At 32.4% G+C, this 26,236-nt stretch overlaps 1 non-coding gene and 1 pseudogene across 1 annotated transcript; both read left to right on the forward strand.

The window, feature by feature from the left end:
* Window positions 1-287: 287 nt before the first annotated feature.
* LOC104857046 lies at window positions 288-1,831 on the forward strand (annotated as a pseudogene).
* Window positions 1,832-11,974: 10,143 nt separating this feature from the next.
* On the forward strand, window positions 11,975-12,081 carry LOC117284816. Its single transcript, XR_004515894.1, has one exon. It is a non-coding gene; the product is annotated as a U6 spliceosomal RNA (small nuclear RNA).
* The last annotated feature ends 14,155 nt before the right edge of the window (window positions 12,082-26,236 follow it).

A 26,236-nucleotide genomic window follows, 5' to 3' on the forward strand; every position in this document is an offset into this window, starting at 1 on the left:
GGACTTGGAATTGGCTGGGATAGCCCTTCCTGCTGCTCTGCAGGTACACTGGCTCAGCCTCCCCTGTGATTGCTGCCCACCCTGCTGCTCCGCACAGGTTTCCCCCAGTCCAGGGCTAGCCACATTGGGTTTAGGTCTTTATTTGATGAAAATGAGCTGTTGCGCAGCCATTGGTACCTGTATTGGGTAAATGTAGCATACACGCAAGAAGCTTACAGCCTCAGTGGGGAAAACTTTTTCATGTCAGAGACCTGAGAACTTTTGCAGTAGTTTATATCACCTCTTCTTCTCCAGACAGAAGATACCAAAAAGTTGCAATCAAAGATCTCTTCATCTTATTGATAAAGTCACTAATAAGCCAAAATGTCTGTCAACATCAACTGCAGCATTTCAGACTAGTTCTATCACTACAAGATGCCCTATCTGATTGCCAAGTTGAGGCAGAGGAAATGGAATCAAGACAGATATAGTCAATATGGTTGTCATTGCAAAGGCACTTAATTGGCCTCCAATGTATCTCACCAAATACTCTGGTTGTGAGTTGGGAGTACAGACCCAGTTTGATGTAAAGAATGACTGTTACATTGTCAATGGATCTCATGAGTTGAATAAGCTGTAAGACATGTTGGATGGAGACATTAAAAATTTTGTTCTGTCCTGAGTGAGAGAATCCTGAAACAGATCTGCATATGAATCCGAAGAAGTAAACAATAGGTAATTCTTGTAAAGCCTGTGGCTATGGAGACATGCTCAACACACATCATAAACTCTGCATGTTCATTCTCAAAGAACCACCTGAGAATAGTGACCATAGTACAGGAAAGAAAGAAAAATAAAAATGGCAAAGACAAGGTTTGGCTCTGTATCCAGTGGTGAGACACTGCCCTAACCACCCCCGAATGAAATCAGTCCTCCTCCACACACTGTGGAAGAGAAGGAAGATGAAGTTTGGGGGAAGATACAACCAAGGAAGCTCAGAGGTGCAGAATGGATGCAATCAACGACCATGCAAAAGTCCTGACACTCAGTGATGATTTGGAAAGAACCCTAGAAGAGTGTATGGATATCATGTATGGTTTTATTAAGAAAAAGAAAGAAGAGGGCATTATTGACTCATCTGACCAATAATTTGTTGCTGAAGCAGAAAGACTAGATGTCAAAGCCATGGGCCCTCTTGTTCTGACTGAAGTTCTTTTTAATGAGCAGATTAGAGAACAAATTAAGAAACACAGGCACCATTTCCTCCAATTCTATCACAACAACAAGAAAGCTCAGCATTATCTTCTTCCTGGTCTGGAGTGTGTGGTGGTGATGCATCAAGTGCAGCTCCTCTCCAAGATTCCGCATATCTTGAAGGAGAGTTAGGATGCAGACCTTTTGGAAGAGGAGGTCATCCTCAGCTGTTCGGAAAAGGCCTCTAAGAATTACGTTTCAAAGAAACTTGCCAAAGAGCTTCATGTCAAAGCAGAGACACTTATAAAAATGGGTGAAGGAGGTGGAGGAAGAATCCTCTGGTGGTGAAGAAGATGATGAAGATGAGGACATTGAGGTGTTTTACTTGAAGACTGCATATGTGCCAAAAGTTGAAACCATGAAGTCTGACAACAAGGATGATGACATTTACATTGACAAGGAAGGATGCGACCTAGCTAACAGTGTAATGCTGCAAATTGTTCTCCATTATCAGCCAGAAGTGCAACATGTATGTGAAGAAGCTAAAATGGCTTACCATCGTGCTACACTTTACATTAAAATCTACTACTGTGAGTGGTCTGTAATTAAGCCCACTGAGACATGTAGGGATTCCATACAAATCAGGGACCAGATGTAGTTTGCTTATTTATAGCATGTTTCTTTTGGAAAACCTAGTGTTGAACATATTTGGATCACATTTATATAGTTAAAAAAAAGATTTGATTTTGTTCATTCTTCAGATTTGGGGCTCTGAATGACACTAAGTAATTGGTCCCTGTTTAAAATGTTGCACCATCATTTATCCTATTGGGTCCTTGGATCCTAGTAGGTTCTGCTAAGTGCTTAGATACAAAGACAGAATTACTTTATTCAGCCTTTTAGAAAGACAGCACTTTCCATGTTTGATCTCTAGTCCCTCAAATTGGTATATAGTAATGTGCAAACAAGTGTTCTATGTGTATGTAGTGGTTGTACTGAAAAAATTCAGACTTTAGGTGTGATTAAATAAAACTTGATTTTTTTGTTTGGGGGAAACAGGTGCACTTAATCTTGCAAAAGCTGAACATAGATTTCAGCATTTATCCTTAAGATTTATATTTAAAAATGTTTAGATATATTGCATCCTGTGTTGAGTGTTTTTCCCTGCCTTGTGGTATTAAGGTTTATTCTTCAATGCCTTTTATTTCTGAACACATAACATAGGCATTTTATATTTTGGTTGCTATTTTGCCAAAATAAGTGTTACTTTGTGTTAAGCGTGACACCCCCCATGTCTTGATTAAAGAGAAATGAACTTTAAAGCATGCTTGTAAGGCAGAGCCTATATTTTGGTGTAAGAAGTTTGTGGTGTTCTTCACTTCACATTAAATACAGCCAAGCCCTGAAAAGGCTGGATGGTGGACAGAGAATGTGCATAACAGCCATAGTCACATGAATTCCTTGCACCCTGTTAGCTGGTGAAGGCTCACTTGATGGGGATCTGGACCATGTTTGAGTAATCCATTAAGAAACAATGTGCACTTGTTCCTTCCCACAGAGGGAACCCTGGGAATCCAGCACATGTGGTTATTCTGCGTGGAGCACTAGCTCACATTATTCACCTGTTACTTTGTGATCCATCTCACAGATCTTAATAACAAATGTGTATGCAAATGTTTTTCACATTGAAATTATATAGATATTTGATTTAAAAAATAAAATTATTCTTCATTAAACACAATCAAATATTAGCTATGTTCCCTACTGTTTATTGTATAGTGAACATACTCTTGCAATTTTGGAAATAAACCATCTCTATGCAAACTAACCATCTTGTAAAGTAGAAAAAATAATCATTCAAGTATTCCTTGAGAACCTATTCATAATCAGCTGAGCGAACAATCACTTAAATATTCATTGAGAATCTCTTTATAATCAGACACTCTACTAGGCCATGGAAGAGAATATTTTTAAAACAAAAAATAAAGTGAATGAAGGAAGGAAAAAGAAAAGAATAGGAAATATGTAATGAAATATAATATTAAAATATATAAGAAGCATAAAATTGTCATAATCATGTGTAGTGTAAGAACTTATCCTATTTAGATGCAGAAAAGCCAAGGTAAAAAACTTTACAGTTGAATCTTTTAAATAATTTGCAATTATTTTCCATTTGTTTTATTTTGTCCTTGAAGATACTGTCACTTATGCAAGATTTTTCCCAATGGGTATAATGGAGAAAAATTAATTTTACAATGATTTCAAATGCAAAAACCTTTTTTTGTTTTGTTATTTTTTTTAAGACAGGTTCTCACTATGTAGTTGAGACTGACCTGGAACTCACTATGTAGCCCAAGTTGGTCTCGAACTCACAGGGATCCTCCTGCCTCAGCCTATCGAGTGCTGGGATTACAGGCATGCATCACCACACCCGGCTGCAAGAAAACTTTTATAAGATACTTATCTTGATTTTTTCCTTATGTGGTTAATGTTGCTTCATATTGGGGGCATGGAATACAAAGATAGGCTTTATTTCAGTAATATCAATTCTTAATCCAGCAGGTATGTTGATGAAACATCTATTGCTTCCTTCTCTCTTGGTTTATTCCCCAATATAAAGATAAAAAAACAGATATTCACTTCCTAATCTACTTGGGTCAAGATGCCTTTAACATAGAAGTGTCTAAATACTGAGGTTTCTACCACTGAATTTCTTCCAGACGAATGGAAGGGACACATGAGAAGGACTTTGTCCTTTCCATATTGAGGCACTAAAGTGTGAGGGTGTTTCATCTATTACTGTCACATGATATTTGCAGAAACACTGATTCAGAACTCTGACAACCTTCAACCCTGGACTAATCATGGACTATCTACTTCAAAATTTTCTTAAAATCATGAATGTTTTAGTGATTAAGCCATTGCAAGTTTCATATTCAGCCATTTACTGTTGAATGGAACTTAATTGTACCCTTTGAAAGAGTCTTTCTTCTACTTCATGTCCAGAAAGACTCAAAATCTCCAATCTGTGAAACAAATGAACAGCAGATGCAATGCCAGATTTAACCATATGGTTCAGAGATAGTTATAGAGCTCAAGAAAAGGAGGGAAAAGTAGCTTTAGAACATTTTTAAAGAATGACGCTTCACTTTGAAAGAGAGAATTCTCTGTAGAGTTGTGAGTATAATATTGAAACAAATTGGATTACATGGCAAAACAACAGTCTACAGAGGAACAGTTATGGAAAAAAAAAACAACCAATTGTGACATTATTATAATTAATTATCCAGGTTGGATGCAATGGTATCTCAACCCAAGTGTTGACATCAAAACAGTAAGACTTGGGCCGGGGATTTAGCTCAGCGGTTCGGTGGCCTGCCTTGCAAGCGCAAGGACCCGAGTTCAATCCCCGGTACCAAAAACAAAACAAAACAAAAACAAAACAAAACAAACGAACAAACAAACAAAAAACTGCAAGACTCTGAAACTTCAAGTCAATCCAACAAATAGCAACTTCTTCCATGCTCTGGTTCTAAGATCATTAAACAGGTAAAATCTAAGATCACTGGAAAACCAGAAGGTATAGGATGCAAGTGTCAAAATATTACCTATATTCTTTTAAACAGGTAAAATCTAGATGTAGCTGACCATAACAGTCAAAATGGACTGATATATTGGGTCTGAGATTCATATCATAGGTTAACAACCAGTCCAATGAATGATTATAACTTCAGATCAGAACCATGCATCCCATTTCTAAGGTGGAAAAAGGGACCAAATATTTTGAACATCATAACTTTGAAAGGTTAGATTCAAGCAATTGAGAAAGGAAAACTAATGATCACGTGAAGCACTTTATGTGTTGAACAGCTTTAATGAATATGTTCATGAACCAAAAGTGTTAAGGAAAAGAGCCATCTTCACAAAAAGGGAAAGGAGAAATCAAGATTGGGTAAGAAAAAATTCCCTTTAATATTCTTTTTCTTAATAGTTATTAATAATTTGGCTCATAGCCAAGAAACAATTTTGAATTCCTCTGTTAGAGTTAGTTATCTCTGAAGACTATCTTTTGTCCCATCTTTATGAGACAGATATTTGGGTGGAAATCATTGTTCCTTTGATTATATTTCAGACAAATTTATTTGAAGATATGTACTTTGCCCCCAGAAATCTCTGAAATCATCTACAACAGTGCATTTATTATGCTCTAAATCCTCTCTGTACCCACGACCAAGATTAAGTCACTACATTTCTTCTTTCACTTCAAAATCTTCCTAAACATATTGATAGATTTTTTTCTGCAATAAAATAAAGACACCATTAAAACAGTCTAATAAAATGCCAATACAAAGTTTTCATGAATTTAAATAAAAATGCAGTCTTATGGAAAATACAGTCTATAGATTAAATGACATTTTCAAGTTAAAATTCAGAATAAATCTCACCAAAGAACCATTCTTACATGAGTTAAAGATAATTTCCCCAATTTCTTATCCTATGTAAATCTCTTTTAAGAGGTTTTTGCATTATGCTTCCAAACTGATATTCATTTAGCAGTTTCATTACAAATGTTTGTTGCTAGAATTAGTGTGATATTTTTCGGGAAAGAATTTTTATTAATTTCATACTAAGATTCTAAGACAACAAACTAATGTAGTGGAAGAAGGAAGATTATCACGGCAGTGCAGCCAGAGATATAAAATTCAGAAACAAAAGTAATCCAAGGAATTTAATAATGAATAGAAAAAGCCAGAAAAACAAAGATACATAAGAATTTAACAACACTGTAAGGTGACTAGACATGAAAGACATCTGTAGAACAATCTACCCAACAAGAACAAAAAATACATTCTTCTCAAAGGCATACTGAACATTCTTCAGTATAAAATATATGACAGTGTATAAATTAAGCCTCAATAAATATAAAAGGAATGTCTGACTATCAGAATTAATTCAAATATCAATAACAGACAAATATGGTAAACAAACAAATATGGGAAAATTAAAGAGCATACTCCTAGATAATCAATGATTCCAAGGATAAATCACATAGTATTAGAAAATTATTTTCAGTAAAAGAAAAACAAACTATATCAAAACTCATGGCTAAAGCACATGTACAAGTAATGTCTAGGAGAAAGTTTATACCTACAATGCTTATATCAAATATGAAGAACAATCTCAAATCAATAATCTATATGTACACCTTAAGAAACTAGAAAAAATAAGAGCAAACAAATGCCAAGCAAGCAAAGGGATGGAAACAATAATGATTAGAGTAGACATGAATTAAACTGAAAATAGATAATAAAAATATCTAAAGAAACCAAAAGTTCATTCTTTGAAATGACCAACAAAATTGATAAATCATTAGCTAAACTTATGAATAAAAAAGATAAAAGATTCAGAGTATTTACATATGAAATTGAAGACAGGGTAATGTTAATGACCTTCAATACATAAAAAAGAAATTTATAGAAATACTGTGAATAACTGCACTCCACAAATCAGATAACAGATGGTAGAAACTGAGTCAAGTAGAAGTAGAACATTTGAATAGATTAATAAAACGTAAAGAGAATGAATTATTAATGAATCCTTCACAAGGGTAAAAGACAACTGTAGACCAGTGTTTCCACTGTTGAGTTATGCCAAACATGTAAAATGGACTTAATACCGATTCCTCCACAAATTTTTGTAAAATAACAAAAAAATAAGAGGGTGTATTTTACAAATCATTCTTTGAGTCAATACCAATGCTATCACAATAAAAGAAGAAAATCATAAGCTGCATCCCTAATGAATACAGACTCAAAAATGCTAGCACAATGAATCTACAATGTGTAAAGTAAAGATTGCATGCTATTATCAAATACTATTAATTCCAAGAATGCAAGTTTGGTTTATCAACTAAGAAATAATGAATTTACTACATTATATCAATAGACAAAATGGGCAAAACAGCTAATTATCTCAATATATATCGAATAAAGAGTCCAGAAGATTCAACACAATTTCATTATACAACATCTTAAATTAGTAATAGAAGAAATATCCTCAACTTAATAGAGAGCATCTATGAAAAGTCAATAGTTAGTATAATGTTTAGGGATGAAAGACTTGATATTTCTTTACTAAGATCAGAAACATGACAAGGATGTCCACTTCAGTCTTGTATTATAAATTCTATCCAGGGAAACTGGGGAAGAAAAATAAAATGCACCCAGACTAAAGAAGGAGTAAAACTATTTTTCAGTGACATGATCATGTATGTAGAACACACCAAAGAATCCACTCAAAAACTCTTAAGATTAATAGAGACATTCAACAAGAATGAAGGGTATAATAAAACCAAGTATATACAAACAAGTCATATTCTTGTACGTTAACAGTAAAGAATCTGAAAATGTGGCTAAAAATGTACAAAAACAGCAAAAGAAAATGCTCAGGAATAAATTTAATAGAAGAAATAGAAGACTTTTATGCAAAAAAACTATAGCACAATGTTGACAAAAATGAAGGATTTAAATAATCGATAATATATTCCAGGCTGATGGGCTGAATAGTTTAATATGATTAAGATAGCAATATTGCCCACTTGATCTATAATCTCTTTCAAAATCCCAACTGGATATTTAATTCTTTTTTTACTGATATTGACAAGCAGTTACTAAGTTTATATGGAATATAAGGGACATGGAAGTCTCAAAATAATCTTGATGTAGAACAAGTCTTTGGTTCCAAAGTTTGTACAAAGCCACAGTGATTAAGAGAGTATAGTACTGGCATAAGGTAAAACATGATTGGTGGAATGAATGTCGAGCTCCCAAATAAACCTCTACATTATAGGCATTGATACAGGGACAACTGGAAATTTGCATGCAAAAGAATTAAATTGGACCCATATGTCCCACCATGCACATATGTGTGACATAGAGAATAGCTCAAAATTAATCACAGACATAAAGGCAACCTTAATAAATGTAAAAGTCTTACAAGAACACATGAGAATAAAGTTTTGTGACCCTAGGATAGGTAATGCTTTTTAGACATGAAACCAAAAGCACAAAAAACAAAAAACTAAGTTTGACTTCAAAATTAAAAGCATTTGAGCTTCAAAGGTCACCATGAAGAAACTGAAAACAATTCACACAATGAGAGATAATATGCACCAAAGTCTTTAAACTTCACTTATTTATTAAAAATGTGTTTAGGCCAGGGATTTAGCTCTGCAGTTCGGTGGCCTGCCTTGTAAGCGCAAGGACCCAAGTTCAATCCCCGGTACCAAAAAAAAAAGTGTTTAAATATGAGATTTACTTTAATCTCTCTCTCTCTCTCTCTCTCTCTCTCTCTCTCTCTCTTGTTTTGTAGATGTATTGTTGCTATCAATTTCTAATGTAATTCTATAGTGGTCAAAGAATAAATTCTGTATGATCTCAAAGCATTCGACGTTAATGTCAAGAGCATGTGATGCTCTTCTTATGGCGCAGAAACCTGAAGTAGTTTCTATAGTGTTCTATAAATATAAATCAGATCAAAGTGCTTTACAGTACTGTTCTAAACTTCCAGGACTTAACTAATTTTCAATAGGTATTTTATGATTTATTGAGAACAAATGTTAAAGTCTCCTGTGAATCTGAAAGTGACTTTTTTTTCCTTCTTAATCTTAATTTTTACTTCATTCATTTTGAAGCTCTGAGATAGACATACAGTTTATAATCAGGATGTCTTCCTGATGAATTGACTCTTATCTTTATGAAACGTCTTTATTTTCTGTTCAAATCTTTGTCTTCAAGTCTATTTTATCAAACATTAATGTTATAATTCTAGCCATCTTAGTTTTACTACTTGTATGGTGTGTCTCTCCTGTTTAATTTCAAATGTATCTATTTCTCTATATTTAACATACTTATTTGAATGGAGTCCTCTCAAGATTGGCATGTATCGTTATCTTTTTCTTTGAAGTTGCATCTAAATTTCCTGGCTGTTTATATGTCAAATAATTTTGAATTATACCATGGCTATTGGGAATATAATGTTGTGGACAATGGATTTTGTTACATTTTCTGAAACATACTGATTTAATTTTAATTTTAATGTAATATAAATTGATATTAATAAAGAAAATATAATGAAAAATAAAACAAAATTTTATAAAACAAAATAATTAGGGAATAAGAATAGTTAATATGCTGTGTATCAATATATTAATGGCCAAAGTATTGCTCAGAGTTCAAGTCATAAATTAAAAAATACACTCTTACAAATAAGAAACAAAGGGACAACACTTTCTTTTCTTTGAACAAAAGCAACTAGTTGCATAAATGAAGCAAATCGGCATTTATCTTAAAATATTTTTGAAATGACACAATAAATAATTTGGAGAGTTATTAGAACTTCTCCCTATCTCCTACACTATGGAATACTGCTCTACCAAAAATAAAGATAGTCTTGAGATATTTGTAGCCAAATGTATGCAATTTGACAATATAATGTTAAATGAAATAAATCAGATAATAAAGTTATATTTTCTTTTTAGTAGGTATTTAAAATAGTTAGACCCAAACTGCAAAGTATCCTAATCAAGGGAGCAGTGGCTCAGATTTTAGTTGTGTTCTTTTTGGTCCTATATTTACTTTTTTTGACTGTTTCCAGTTTGTTGTACATTTGCATATTTATAAGATGTTACACATAACATTTAGGGTTGGGCTGCCTTGGTTGTCTCCTTTCCAGAATGGATTGCTCACTCTCCAACTAGAAAATTTTCTGGTTTATAATCATAGCTGTTCCATGCTGCTATGTCATCGAGGTTATCCTGAGATAAAGCTGTAAAAAACGGGAAATTTACTTTGTGCTGGTTATTTGGTCTAAGTATTAACTCCTTTCTACAAATATGTCTATTCCATGCTGTCTTCAGAGCCACCATGTATTTTGGCTGATCTATTCATTTGTTTTTGTCTAACATTTAGAGCTGATATTTGTAGATCAACATGTTAAGTCTTGAGTCCTCCATAGTGGAAGTGGAAACCCCAGGTGGGTTAAATCAGCCCTAAAACAGATAATTAACTGTTTCTGCAGATAGACCATATTCACTTGGGATTGACCAAAGCCATGGGCCTTAACAAAATGGATTCATCAGAATACGTGTGTAAGGATTCTGGGTTGGACCAATTAACAGTGAAAGGTCTAGTTATGATCCAAATGGTATGCTAAAGCAATTAGATGGGTGAACAGAATTTGAAAAGGAAATCTGAGTTGGAAGTAGATATGGGGGAATTAGCAGTGCTTACTTACCATATATAGTGTCTAAATGTGTGATACTGGATGAAACGGTTACAGAAATACATGTAGAACAAGAAGACTAAATGTCTGAGGACTTGAACTTGTGATACTTCAGAGTTTAGAAGTCAGGAAAACAAGGGAAATTAAGGAACAAAACACTGACAATAAGACACTTGGGCTTGTAGAATATGAGGAGAATCAAACAAATGTTTCAAGAAAATTGGATTATGATAATGTTAAATGACCCTAATAAATGAAAAAGATGAGAACTAAAAATTGAACAGTGAAACTGGAATCATGAACATTACTGATGTTGAGTCTAACAGTGCAGTTTGTATGAAATAGTTGAAACTCTTCAGGGAATTCAAGAAAAAATGGGAGGAGAAGAAACAGCTAAAATGTATACAAGTTGGGCCGGGGCTTTAGCTCAGTGGTTCCGCCACCTGCCTCCTAAGTGCAAGGTCCCAAGTTCAATCCCAGTACCAAAAGTAAAATAAAAAATATACAAATCTTTTTTGAACCATTTGAAGTAAAGTGGTACAAAGAAATGTGACAGCAATTAAAGAAAGCTAATGTCAAAAATATCTTTATGAGGCATATCACACAATGTTTATTTGTTAACAAGAATAATTTAACAAAGAGGGAAGACTAAGAATTCAGTATAGCACTTGCTAAGTATTTTGTCTAAAGTACTAGATATCAAATATTTTAGACTTTGTGGGCCATATAATCTGCCATGACTACGATCCTCTTCCATGACAGCACACAAAGAGCCATTGTAAATGAATAGACATGGCTAAGTAGTAGTAATGCTTTATTTTCTAACAGATGAAAGATGGGATTTTGGTTGTGGGTCATACTTTGCTGACTTTTGATACAGGACAAAAAAAGGATAAGAGTAGGAATTAACCTACTAAATAGGCAAGCCTTGATCAGACCCAGCATACAAGTATAGAGGTTATCATCTGATAAAAAGAGAAAATGCATGTATCCATTTCAATAGAAATTTAAAGAAAAATGATAACTCTGATGCAGGTAGAATGGAAGATTATGACTGATTAACTTTTCTTTTGTTTCTATTTTCTGAGATTAGGAAATGTTAAATCATCCCTCTGACTTTAATTATCCAATCTATCTCTAGCAAACACGGCTAGCATTGCCTATCTGTATCCCAACTCCTGCTACCAGTAACACAAGCACTTTATACCAGAGGAAAGAGATAACGCAAATCAATGTCTGTTGGTTCTCGCATAACCATAATTCTGCTTCCTAGTCTTCAAAGACCTAAAAGATATATCAGAATAGGAAATCAAGCTGCTAGAGCTAATTTGAACCTTTTATTGAACCAAATGAGATTCTAAATATTTGCAAATTCATTGTGTTTTTTTAAAACTAAAAGTACCCTAACATTTCTTTAACTCAAGTCTGTATGTTATGAGAAGGAAAATAAACCTGTCTCACAATTCCTTTACTCACCACTTCTTTTCAAATAATTTTTTATCTAAATATGTTTAGTTTGGTGCTCACTTGGGAAGCACCTATACTAAAATTGGAATGATATAGAGAAGATTAGCATAGCCCCTGAGCAAGGATGACACAGAAATTCGTGAAGCGTTCCTTATTTTTAAAGTCTTTGTAAATAGGGAAGGGTGGGGGGGTGAAGAGAGGGCAGGAGTATGGGGAAAAATGAGAACCAAGATACATCATGTAAAGGTACAAGATCCCAATGATGAATGTAACTGTACTGTATACATAAACGGTTCCAATAAACTTAATGGAAAAAATATGCTTAGTTTGCTAGAGCAATAATGTTTCGCATTGTATAAAATGAGTAAATTTTAACATCACTAAGTTGTATAAAGCATTTTATTTGGGTGAAGGTATACTTTTCTGGCAGCCAACATTATATTACAGAAGGTGCTGTAAACCACAGAGATTGCCAGAGTAATAGCAGTGCTGATATAGATATTTGAGAAAGTCATATTTTCTGAGAGACTGAATGTATCGGCAAGTGCTTTCCAGATGGCCCATCTTCCCTACTCCTCCAAATTTCAAGGTAATTGAAAATGTTAGTGGCTTGGAATCTACTGGGTTTGAGGCCATATTACTTCAGTCTTATGGGTAAGAAGCCTACAGTCACCTTATGCAAGATTTTTAAAGTAGAAATAGTACAGACAGATTTAAAAAAACAAATCAAAGGCAAGTATTTCTCAGATCAGACAGAATTTTTTGAAAATAGTTTCCCACCTTCATGTTGAAGACTTAAAATGATTTATTGTAGTCCTAATATTTTCCCTCCACAAGGCACAATGCTCCATATTTTCTAGAGAAAATAATACATTCAAGGAGAAATGGGAGTAAAATATAATTAATATTAAATTTATTCTTGATTATATTAGGTGACATGTTGAAAATGTAATAAGACATTAGGGCACTTTAACTTAATGAATGTTTAAGAGAACAATTTCAGGAATTTAGGAAAGTTACTGAGTGTCTCAAGATCTGTTTTCTCATCTGTACAACAGAAATACCTCTATCAGTCCACTTCACAAGTTTAATACAAGTGATGTTTCACTACTGGATTTGTCAGTATGGAGAGGAACTTACAGGCACAAAAGACACAGAAAAAGAGTCAGGTGGCTTCACTGCGTCAAACTATGATGTAATACAAGGTAAGGGTAGAAGAAAACTGTACTTATACACCCAGGTCATTCTACGTCAATTACTTTAGCTACAAGTACATCCAGATTTTCTCTGATGCATAATGTTAGATTATTAAATCTTATTGCACAATGAGTAGGAATAGTTTTGCGTTTCTATCTGAGATCTTTTAGCATTATTGTTATAAAATATTTTAATCAAACATTGCATAGCCTTAAACTTAAGTTTGTTGTTCCTCTTCATTGGTATCAGATAAACTGAAATGCCAGACTCAGTTTCTTTATATGATGTTTATTAACAATCATCACTGTGTCCCATAAATTTGTACAACTAAAATATCAACTAAAGAAAAATCTCAAAAAGAAATAAGATGAGACTTTCTTTGAAAGAATTTAATTGATCCTAATAGGAAGCTGAACCATCCGAGGGGTCCATCAACTCCTTCAGTCTGTTGTGGAATCAGTGGAGAAATCTCTAATCGCTTCTCTCACAGGTGAATGCCATGGGTCCCAAATTATGCAGGGTAGCAGGAATTTCCTAAAAGACCTGAGATTTCTTAGTGCTTAAAATCGTTAATGTGCCTTCAGTGCTTAGTCATTAGCATAGAATGATTTAGGCATAGGGACAATCTAACTTAAATTGAAAATTGTGAAATAATTACAAATAACAGGGTACTGAATAAAAGTTCTTCTTTTTCTTTTTATTGAGTTTAAAGGTTCTTGAACATTAGTGTCAGATGGACAAAGAAAAATCTTGCCATAAAACAAAACAATAACCAGAAATAGATCCAGAGCCTTTTGCTTATTTGTTTATATCTACCTCATATTTTTACAAAATCTTTACCGTTTAGATATATATTATAACTGGGATCGAACTCAGGCCCTTGTGATTGCAAGGCAAGCAGTGAAACGACTGAGCTAAATCCTCAGCCCTTAGAAGTTTAAATGCCACAGTATCTATTTCATTGATTTTCCAAGCCTTACCATCTTCTCCTTTGGTAAATATGTTATTCAATTTGAAAATGGGGCACACTAAAACTAGATGTGTTTCTGAGGTTATGGAATTGAAGACACTAAACTGCTTTATTTTACTTTAGGACTGTACTTATTAGAATAATTCAAATGACATTTTAATATATACGTTTATGGAGCTGATGGTGGCACAAATCATCCCCGCCTAATATAAAGACCCGATTCAAAAATGGGCATCTGAAATGAACAGACATTTCTCAGACAAAGAAGTAAAAGCAGCAAGTAAATACATGAAAAAATGTTCCACATCACTGGTCGTTGGAGAGATGCAGATGAAAACAACACTGAGTTTCCACCTCACCCCACAAAGAATGGCTGCTATCAAGAAATCAAACAATAACAAATGTTGGAAGGTTTGTGGGGAGAAAGGAACCCTTCTCCATTGTTGGTGGGAGTGTAGGCTGGTGTAACCACTATGGAAATCAATATGAAGATACCTCACAGAGCTGGGACTAGAGGTTCCATTTGACCCAGACATCCCTCTGCTGGATATCTTTCCAAAATAATTAAAAGAATCATACCATAGTGATATGTGTGCACCTATGTTTATAGCAGCCCAGTTTGTAATAGCTAAAACTTGGAAAAAGCCCATTTTCCCATCAGTTGGAGACTGGATAAAGAAGATGTGGTTTTTCTATAAAATGGAATAGTACTCAGCCATAAAGAATGAGAAATTAGAGTCATTCATAGGAAAATGGATACATATTGAGGATATACTCCTAAGTGAAATAAATAAGTCACACATGTGTAAATACCAAATAGTTTCTCTGATGTGAAAAACTATAATGGTACATAAGATCCTAATGAGAAAATTGACAATGTGAAATCGGATGAAAAGGGCTAAAGGTGTAGGGAAAGTGGGAAGGGTAGGGGAAAGGTAATAAGGGAAAAGAAAAAAATAGGAGAAAATGAAAAATTGGAAATAAAGTGTTTTAGGAGGGGAGAAGGGGGTGAAGGGAGGGCAGGGACAAGTGGAAAAAATAAGAACCAAGACCTGTCATGTAAAGGTACAAGATTCAATGATGAATGTAACTGTACTGTATACCTAGAATGTACCAATAAACTCAATGAAAGAAAAAAATATATATGTTTACTTTCCCATAACTTTTTTGAAAATGATTCTGTTCTCCTTTTGGTCCACAGAAATGGAGCAGTTGTTAAATAATTCTAAACACAGTATACCAATCATGTATGTTTCCAATTGTACTTTCAATTTCACCATTGTCACTATTGTATAGTATTTTATTCCATTAAATTTTTATTATTTACTGATTTATTAGAAAAATCTATCTTAATCTCATGAGCAATATAAAATTAACATTCTTTTTGTAGAAATTGAGAGGTAGTTTAGATACACTAAAACTGATATACATTAGTCATACAGTTTGATGAATTTTGGTGTGTATTTATGTAGCCAACCCCACAAACATGACAGATATATTAAATACACCTCCCAAATCCTCTCGTGCTCTGAAATGTCTGGCACTACAGTTTCGCCTTTTCTGGGATTTCATATAAATGGTATCATATGCTATGCTGTCCTTTATGTTTTCAGTCTCTAACAACATATTTTTGTGATTTATCCATATTACTGTACATATCGATATTTAACTCCTTTTTATTACTGAGTGTTTGCAATAGTATGAATATAACAAAATTTCTTATTCCAGTCATCATTTGTTAGACACTTTTCCCCATTTGAAGCAAACATGAATAATGCTACTTTATAATTTAATAAATCTGTAGTGGTGAATTTTATGTGTCAATTTGATGGAGGCATGAGGTACCCAGATAGTCCATAGACAGTATTCTCCTGGATGTATCTATGAGGGCATTTCTGGATGTAGGAAGTGGGTAGAAAGTGTTCAAATGGGGAGCGGAATAAGGGAGAAAGAAGGCAGGAAGGAAGGAAGAGAGAAAACAGTGAAAATCGAAGGAAAAAATTAAAGCTTCTGTACAGAGGGAGGAGGGGGAGGCTTGAGGGGGGAATGAAATAAAATAAAATTTATTTTAAAATTAATTAATTTCACAATTGTTCATAACAAGGTACTGAAAAACACTGTCTAAAGAAAGACTAAAAATATTATGTAAATGTATGAGTTTCATGACAATCACTAGAACAAAGATTATTTTGTAAGTTTTACATATAGAAGTAACTGAAAAACACTAAATATATTTAATAAATGCAAATGGATATAGCTAATTTATTTTTTAAAATAGCTTGTTATTTTTAATAAATGCAAATAGAAACAACTGACTTATTTTTTAACTTATTTATTTTTAGTATTGAGCCTCAAATCAACATCTTCTCAGAGACTGAAATGAATTGATGGACAAAATAAATTTAACAATTAAAAATAGTCCCTGAAAAATTTTAAAATGGGGCTGTTTTTATAAAGCAGTAAGTGTGGGGGACACAGCTCAGTGGCAGAGTGGTTGCAAGGCCTGGGCAAGTCCCTGGTTTCAAACCCAAACACAGAAAACAAACAAGACTGGAAAAAGGAGATGTGGTTTTTCTATAAAATGGAATACTACTCATTCATAAAGAATGAGAAATTAGAGTCATTCATAGGAAAATGGATACATATTGAAGATATACTCCTAAGTGAAATAAATAAGTCACACATGTGTAAATACCAAATAGTTTCTTTGGTGTGAAAAACTATAATAGTACATAAGATCCTAATGAGATAATTGACAATGTCAAATAGGAAGAAAAGGGCTAAAGGTGTAGGGAAAGTGGGAAGGGCAGCGGAAAAGTAATTAGGGAAAAGAAAAAAATGTGAGAAAATGAAAAAATGGAAATAAAGTTTTTGTAAATAGGGAAGGGAGGAGGGGGTGAAGGGAGGGCAGGGATATGGGGAAAAATGAGAACCAAGACCTGTCATGTAAAGGTACAAGATCCCAGTAATGAACCTAACTGTACTGTATACCTAACATGTACCAATAAACTCAATGAGAAAAAAAACCAAAGAACTAAATATAATTCATTTTCCTAAGAAAGAAGAAAGCAGTAAACATGTAAAGTAAAAAACAACGTGGCGTTGCCTAGCAAAGTATCACACACATGAAATCCTAGCACTTCAGAGACTGAGGTAAGAAGGTCACTAGTTAAATTCCCTCCCTTGCGATTTAGTGAGATCTTGTCTCAAAGTAAAATTAAAAACAAAAAAGGGTTGTGACTTTAGCCCAGAGCACAGGCCCTGGGTCCAATTACCTGTACCACTAATTATCACCATCATCATTATCATCATCAATCATCAAAGTCACAAAGGGAAATTAAAAAAATTACTCACAAACTATTTTATGCAATCCTATGCAAAAAAATCTAAATCCAGGTAATTTTCTAGAAAAATCTGCAAGAAATGTTATCAGAAGAGATAGGTAAAACAGGTAATAGTCCTAGGTAACAACAGAAATCTGTAAAGAAAATAATATTCTTTTTCCTGTGACTAATACCAAGCTTAGATGATTTCACAAGAAGTCAAACAAAATCTATAAAGAACAGATTATTCAGATGGAAATTTCCCCACTCGAGGATACATAAAAAGCAAGAATACATCAGAATTATTTTCAGGATATATGAATGCTATTCTATCCATAACCTAAAAAATAAGCACAAAAAGCAAAACTACAGAACACGGTCATTTAGCTGTCATTTATGCATTTCATTGATGACACTGAATTCAAATCCCTATGACTGATCTCCAAAAATACTGAAAAGATATTTTGAGGCGATTTAAATCTGTGCTTTCTTAAAACAAATCACAATACCATCACTTTGGCAGAAATAGACTAGATACTTCATTAAAATTATATACAATACATACTGACATCGGGACATGCAAACATACATATCTCAAACATTACTGGTCGTCCAAGTTAAACAGAAAAAGGACAAAATATTAACATTGCTGCTATGTAAGATTATATAAGATGCATTTAGCCAGTGTGATTAACGTGAGAAAAAGAATAGAGATATAGCAATGTAAAACCAAGAGGTAAAGTTATCTGAGCAGATAATAGGCAAGTATATCTGTTATCCCAGGAGAAAAATCTGAAAAGCTACTAGCAACATGAAGTTATTGAGATATAAAATTAGTATAAAGAAATCAATGGAGATTTACACAAAAATTCCATTGAAATCAAATTGAAGATACCTTTTTCATTTACAATAGCAAGAGAAACACAAAATATGTCTAGAAATAAACCTTATATAAGCCCGTATGTCTTCTGAAATTCCAAATAGAGTGAAATAAATTAAGAATATACCGCATTTTAGCTCTGAAGATTCAGCAATATAAAAATATTCATTTCCTTCAAAGTTAACTTACAAATTATAAACTTTATAAATTGCAAATTAATGCACTCTCAAATTCTCCCTTGTTATTGTGCTTATTTTCCTTTCTCAAATTAAAAATATATAGTTGAAAGTTCATATTTGAAATATAGTAGGTAAATATAGGTAGGAAAATAATGAAAGAGTAAGTCAATGAAGGGATACTAGTCGCAGATGAAATTAAAACATATCATATGTTAACAATCAAAACCATATTATACTGTAACTGTATATGAAGAAAGCAATGGAACAGAATGGAATGTTCACAAATACATTAAAATCTAGAATTTTGTATATGGTAAGACTGGTAAATCCAAAATGTTTTGGTAAATTAAAATTTTAAAATAAGTCCTATCTGGATCTCTGGAAGACATTTATAAGGAAGAAAAGATAATTCTAGCATTTATCTGTCACAAACACAAAATAAATCGAATTGGATTAAAGTTTTAAAGTTTAAAAAAGAAATCCTGTATGAGAAGTAAATATGGGTGAATATTCAAATTTTCTATTTAAGTAGTATGTTCTAACAGAAAGAAAAACCCACAAAGTTTAAATTAAAACATGTTATCTCACAAATGAGTAATATTTTAAGCTTCTATCGAAGTAAGTGCTTCCTAATACAAAGCCATAATCCAAAAAGGTTAAAATGAAAGGCATGATAAATGTTTGTAAATTGCTTTAGTATTTTTTCTAAATGATTTAAAAATCCAATAATAAGCAAAGTCAAAACATGAAGAGCAATGACAAAACACTAGCCTTCTTACTGTATAAAAAGACAAGTACCACAGGACCTCATTGTTATATAGAATTTGGAAATGCTGATGCATAGAAGTTCAGACTAAAGAGTGGTTTCCAGAAACTGGAGGAAGCAGGGAATATGTAGACATGGGGAAAAGTTGCTCAGTGTATACTAAAGTAATAGAAGCAAGAAGTATTGCTGTGTTGTTGTGCAGTAGAGTAATGGGTGATAACAATCAACTGTAAATTTCAAAAAGTTAGAAAGCTGTTGAAAGTTTGATCATAAATGCGTGATAAATGAGTAGATATGTTTTACATTACACAACATATAAATATATTGAAAACCTACATTATTTCATCTAAATATGAATATGTCTTTATATATCAGTTTAAATTAAATAAAATGTTGAAAACTATAAAATAAAAAGCTCTTAAACATCAATAATAAGACTGGTACTATAATAGAAAATTCAGCAATTCTTAGAAAGCTAGAAAAAATTCAGTATTTTAGACTACAAAATGATTTTCAGAATTTTTGTTATAATTTACAAATTTCAAAAGCACACATTACTGCGGATATGACTACTTTTATCTATAAGATTCCAAATGAATCATAATGAAAACATGGATGTTGTGGCTGTGCAAAAACACAGTTCTCATACATTGCTGGTGAGAATGAGAAATGATGCAACTAAAAATCAGAAAAATCTAACATTATTTACCAAAATATACACGCAATTGCTCTTTAATCACCCTTTTGAGGCTTTGGGAGGTTCAAAGGGTGGAATATATGTCCTGCGAAAATGTACATGCATTCTAAATGATAGGTGAGCAAGGTTACTGAGGCATTACAATAATGAACAACTTGAAACAAACAAGTGTACATCAATAAGAAATTAACTCAGGCTACAGCACACAATGGAATGTGACATCTATAATGAGTACAACCTTTACGTATTAAGATAAAGTAACGTCTAATGGAATTTTAAAGTAAAAAATAAGCTGCAATATTTTTGTGCTATATCTTTTTGAAGGAACAAAGCTAATGAATATATTTTCATATATGCATAAAATACTAGAAAGATAAGGAAAATCTACTAAGAATACTTATCAATAAACAGCACAGTGGAGTGGAATGGGTTAGGAAATGGGATGGTAACAAGACTTCCAAATATGTATTTGATATGATACTGAATCATAAAATATACTACATATTCAAAAATTTTAACGCTAAAAATAATCAATAGGATTATGTTCTTATTCTTCAATTTTGAAATAAAATTTAAAATAATAGTTTCAATGTATTCTCTTGCTTGTATTTATGAGATATGGTTACATATGGAAAAAATAAAATTTCATCTGATCAGTTTGACATAAGGCATTTTACACGTTTCTCAAGTATAAATCCAGTGTTTTATTAATAATTGACTTTGCCTTTTGTAAAGAATAATATTCCTTTATTTCTCATATTGTTGAAAACTGGGATAAACTATGGGGAAACTGAATTTGCAACACTCTGGAATGCAGAAAATGTTTACTTTCCTCCTAGGAAGAAAAAAAGGAAAAAATACCATTTTTTTAGTATTAATTGTAGTATAATCCAATTGGTTTACCTATGTATTCGGATTTTAAATATATTATATTCATAAGGCAACAAAAGATTGGTTATAAAAACCCATTTTGTCAGCTCATTTTTAAACACAAATGATGTAATTACATTTAGTTCTTCACTGCTGCAGAACTGGCTCTCCAAATAGCAGAACTATTTTCAAATTTATGGACAACTTGAGAGATTTTTTTCCTGATTTTCAACTAAAGATAAACGATTTGCTTGCATCTACTAGGTACATTTTTATCTTAAATGTATGCTTCTCACATATAATATTTTATTAAGGAAAATATCAATCTTATTAGAAGTTACATGTCTAATATTGCATTCAGATGCCATGTTCTAAATTCTATATTTATAAATTATTTTGTTAAATTATAGACATGATTATTATCTCAGGCTAACTGCAGGACAGAGAACTCCATTTACTAGAGCAAACTGTTTGCTAACTCAGAATCATTAGCTGAATCTTTTACAACCTTCTAAGAAATCTCCCCCAGCGACAGTAAACTGGTAATATTAGGCAAATATAATCGAATACTAATCTCATTTCTAAAAGATATGCAAACTGTCTAAGGGCTACATTTCTCTTCAAAAATACTGCAGATGCTATTTATGTATTAAGATAGAGGCTCAGTTCAGCAATCTCAAAATGGAGGCTGCACTGGGAATTAATAGTATTTGTAATTGGAGAGTTGTGTTTTTCTCCATCTAAGAAGAAATTTATCTCTGACAATGACAAATAATAAATTTGGCCTACTGAATACATGGAAATTTTAACATGGTGATATATTTATGTTTGAACTCTTTATTTTCGGATTTTATATTTCATAAATGTCTAGATAAATCCAATATCTACCTGATTAGAAATTGTAAAAAATGCACACTGTATTTTAAACACAAATGAAAACACAGAGAATTGTGTTATATATAGAAAAATAGAACTTGTCAATTAAAATTATTATTAGTGAACCAATTTATACGTGAAGTAAAAATACAAATTTCTCAGAGCCACACAAAATATCATGAAAATGTTCAGGACAACAAATCAGTTGCCAACCTTTGAAGTGTAAATCTATAAGAAAATATATGAACTAAAGCTATATAAATAAGTATAAATCAAAGCCTGCGTTAAAAAAATAAAATACTGTAAATACAATGCCCTTTCAATTTATTTTCCATTGATAGTGTGGCTACTCTGAAAAGAACAAGCTAAATGACTTAGTTGTGGCTTATTTTAATGGTTTTGTATTACCTAAATCAATATAGCTACACCCTCTGCGTGAGTATCCTACTCACTCTAAGCCAATTTTGGTAATGTATCACAAGACCAAAACATTGGTCATATTTCAATGTTCCTCAGGGCATTCCGCTGTACCACTCTTCCCAGTGAGAAATTTGCACAGGGGCAGCTAAGTGATTATTTTTCCTCTTAGGTTTCAGAACTTCTTACTCTTATCTGAGTGTGATGATGGGTGTAATCCCAGCACTTGGAGTAACCAAGGCAGGAGGATTGCAAGTTTAAGCCCAGCCTGAGCGACTTGGCAAGACCCTGCCTCAAAATTTTAGAAGTAAAAAACTCTGAGGAAAAAGTTAAATTCATCATGTTACACAGATAAGTGCACACCCATATTTATAGCAAAACAATTTACAATAACTAATTGTGGAAGTAGACACTATGTTCATCAGTAGAACTAATATGAAATGCAGTACTAATAAGCCATAAAGAAGGACAAATTTTAGTCCTTGTAGAAAAATGAATGGATTTTGACACTACAATGCTAAGTGACAAAAATCAAACACAGGAGGATGAATAGTGCATGGTTTCTTTTATATGAGAAGCCTAAAGTGAAAATAATAAAAAGATGGTAGAAAAAAGGAAGGTAAACTTTGTAGAGATGAAAAGGAGATCTGTGAAAGAGTAGGAGAGGAGAGGGCAGGAAGGAAGTGAAAGTAAACATGATGGAGATGTAATATGTGCTAATTCCCAAGGATGAATACAATTATGTATTGTAAAGACATATAACAATAAAAATAAACAATATTACCAATTTTACCATGTCTTCACCTTCTGGTAACATTATTATACTTTTTTGTATAAATTATTTTTCTTTATGTTTTTGGTACCTGGGATTGAACTTGGGACCTTGAGCTTGCAAGGCAGGCATCAAAAGCACTGAGCTAAATCCCCGGCCCTATAAAATTTTTTTCTAATTAGCTCTATTCAAACTAATGAATCATAATGTTTACTGATTAAATTACATACAATGTATCTGTGATTTTCCTAAACTTTGTGGTTCAATTACATCTCTTGAAAAAAATGTCCAGTTGAAAACAGCTGAAAAATATCTGACCATAAGAAGAGCAATCAGGCTACCTATATTGAATATTAAAATAGACATTACAATATCCATGACTGATATTATACTATAGTGAAATTAGTAGAATTGCACAATTAGTGAAATCATGAAATATTTTTCATTTTGTGTCTGCCTTCCTTTTATATAGTATAATGTCTTCCTCTATATTGTAATGTGTAAAAAACGCCACTGAGTTTTAAAATGGAATAATATTCCATTGTGTGAATATTTGGTTTTTGTTTATACCTTTTGAGTATTTTAAATAATGCTGCTATGTTATGAACTTTGTTGCGAAAATACCAGTGTGAGTTTCTCATTTCTTTTATTTTGCATAAATAACTAGAGGTATATTGCTGCACCATATAATTTTACATTGAACATTTTGGAGAATTGCTAGACTGTTTTCCATACTGGATATAATATTTTACATTTTATTCCAATGAGTCAGGAGATTTCTTTAGATAGTACTCTCTTAGTATTTTTTTCCAATCCATACATATAAAATTCCTTGTCATTCATTTATATATTCCTCAATTTATTTCAGAAACTCCTAAGTTTTTTTGGTATTGAAGCCTTTCACTTCTTTTTAAATCTGTTGCAAAGCATATTATTTTAATATTAATGTAAATTTGCATTGATTTTTTAACTCTTCACTGATAATATATATATATAAATTTGGCTGATTTTGTGTTATGAAATTATTCTTTTAATCTTCAAAATTTAGATCAGCAATCCCTTTAAAATAAACAGGTATGTTTGGATAGTCAAAAAAGGGGGGGTGAGAAGGTAGCTCAATATGAGGACTCTGGATTCAGTCTCCAGTACTGCAAAACAAACAATGAACGCAAAACAAAACCTTCTTAAATTTTGAAGATAAATTCTTAAAAACTCTTTCTCCAGACTAATTCATAGTCCTACTTAAATCTTAAGATTATGTAGTAGCTTTTTGTGACATTAGCTGACATCAATTATGTGTCTATGATGTGCCAGTCATGAAATACTCACATCATAGGTACATAATACCTGTTGTATTGTCTCATTTATTTTTAAGAACAAATCAAGGTTGTGTTGGGGATGTAGCTCAGTGGCACCACACCTGCCTGGCAAGCACAAGGTCCTTAGTTTGATCCCCGGTACCAGGAAAAAAAAAGAACAAGGTAGATACAAACATTATGTATTATACATACAAAACTAAAGAAAGTGTACAGCATAAGTTGACAAAAAATGAACTCGCTGTGTAAAGTACACACATCAAGAAATCATATGTTACTTTTACTCTAGAGGCCTCATCATACTTTTTCCATTCTCTAAAAAGAAAGTGTTTACCCCAACTTCCCCAAATGTAGATTTGCCCATTTTGGAACATTTTACAAATGGAATTACATAGTATTCGTCCGTTTAAAATCTGTCTTCTTTTGTTCAATATGATTTTTAAGAGCTATTCATAATGCTTTGTAAAGCAGAAGCAGTATCTTTTTCTTTGCTGTGTAGCATGCTATTATATAAATATACAATGATATTTGTGTATTGTCCAAGTTGGATATATTAGTTATTGCTTGTATGAAGTTTTTTCTATGTATTTTAATGCACATATGTATATTTTTTAGTTTATATAACCAATGATGATATTGTTGCATAAGATAATATGCATGTTTGCAAAATTTAATAAACACTACCAAATACACTTTCCACAGTCATTCGTTTCATCTTACACCCAAGTAAAAAGTATATGAAAGCTCCATTTGTCCATATTCTTGCAAAAAATACTGGACACATATTGAAGTGATACAAACGCTCATAGACTGGAAGCCTCATTATTGAATCTCATTGTGGATTTAATTTGAATTTCCTTAGTTAATAATGAAAGTGAGCAGCTTTCCATAGGATTACAAACTATTTTTATATTATTTTACAAAGGCTAGCAAAAACTCTTACCTCACTTTTTACTTAGGTTTTCTTTCTTCATTAATTTATAGCTTTTGTTTATTATAGATATATTGCTTTGTCAATCATATGCATTACAAACACACTCTCAAATTATTCAGTGGTGTGTTTTCATGAACAGAAGTTCCTTCATCTAAAATAATCTAACATGTCAATCTTTTTCTGTATATTTGAACAAATCTTTCCCTTTCCTGAAGCTCATGAAGATATTCTCTTAAGACACATTTAGTGCCCATTTTTTCAAAATTCAAATGCACTTATGTGTGTGGCTATGCTTCTAGATTCTCAGTTTTCTTCCTCTGATCTATTTGCTTGCCCAAATGCCAACACTATACTATCTTAATCATAATCTTGATATCTATGAGTATAAATCTCCCAACTTCTTTTTCTTTCAATTTGTTCTATCTGTACTTGGATGCCTTATAAATTTTATAAATAACTGACCATTTCCACATTTCTGTTTTATAGCAAATACATGAAGACCCTGTTGAAATTTTTATTTCAACTGTATGGCATTTCCAGATCAATTTTGTGACAATTTATACCTTTTTAATAATAAGCCTTTTTGTCTATGAAGAGGAATGTATTTATCTCTGTGTTTTAAACTCTCTCTCTCCACAAATTTTGTATGCATATAACTTTTATTCAGACTCTTTTTCCAGACTTTTTAAAACTATAAAAACATAAACCCTACTCCAGCATTCCTATATTCATTTACTACTTTACTTTCTTCTCCATTACTTTTCTATTTAGGGTATTATCTTTATTAATGTATTATGACGCAAGGTTTTGTGTCTCTCATTCTTATATCCATAACAATGCCTGACACCTTGTAAGCAATTGTTAAAAAATTTTTGTTGGATCAATTTGTAAAGTGCAATGAACATGTTTCCACTTATGTAAAAGGGGTAAAAGACATAAATGTTTGAAATAACTATTCAAATAATTTATTTAGCTTAAATTAAAATGCAAAACAAAACACAGATGAAATATAAATCTCCTTGAAATACTATTATAAAAGAGAAATAGTATTATAAAACACTTCACATTTAGCAAGATGACAAGGAGGTGTATGCGGCACCTCAGGATATGGGGATGG

The sequence above is a fragment of the Fukomys damarensis genome, unplaced genomic scaffold, assembly GCF_012274545.1.
Source record: "Fukomys damarensis isolate Sample0158 unplaced genomic scaffold, DMR_v1.0_HiC HiC_scaffold_39, whole genome shotgun sequence".
In the NCBI taxonomy this organism is placed as follows: domain Eukaryota; kingdom Metazoa; phylum Chordata; class Mammalia; order Rodentia; family Bathyergidae; genus Fukomys; species Fukomys damarensis.